This window comes from Sinocyclocheilus grahami, unplaced genomic scaffold (assembly GCF_001515645.1).
Source record: "Sinocyclocheilus grahami isolate Dianchi unplaced genomic scaffold, SAMN03320097.WGS_v1.1 scaffold1465.1, whole genome shotgun sequence".
NCBI lineage: Eukaryota > Metazoa > Chordata > Actinopteri > Cypriniformes > Cyprinidae > Sinocyclocheilus > Sinocyclocheilus grahami.
Window position 1 is genome coordinate 357,595 of NW_015506644.1, and position 557 is coordinate 358,151.

The window sequence follows — 557 nt, forward strand, 5'->3', positions numbered from 1 at the left end:
GATTTCACGATTAATTATGTATTTGGAATTTTAATTTCATTTAATTATTACGGGTCCTGTGTCCATAGTGCCACGATATTTGCTGATCAGTCAGCTATAATTGCGTTGCTAATTTTAATAACAAACATCATAAAATGTTTAATCCTTAACCATCAATAAGGCAATAAAAATTTTTATTTCAGGGCTATCATTAGGGTTTGAGTCATCCTGCTTCAAGATATAAATTGATTAATAGTAATTTTAATTACTCTCATCAATTTTTATGATAACATCTTTAAATTTTAACCAGGAAATACTATTGCTAACCCTAAATTCTAATTTAATTAGCAAATGGGCCTTCTTTCCCTCTCCCTTTCAGTTAATTAATTTAATACATTGGGAGAGCGAAACTTTTCTCTCTCTTCTGCTTCTCTCTCTCTCAGCCGTTTCCTTTTGAGTTGACGACTGCGGTTGCTTTGCTGGGAGGTTGCCTATGGAAATCACAGCGCAAAGAATTTTGAGAAATTGAACATGTATTTTGTGAAACTTGAGAATGCCGTTTCAAAATTGTCTTCCAT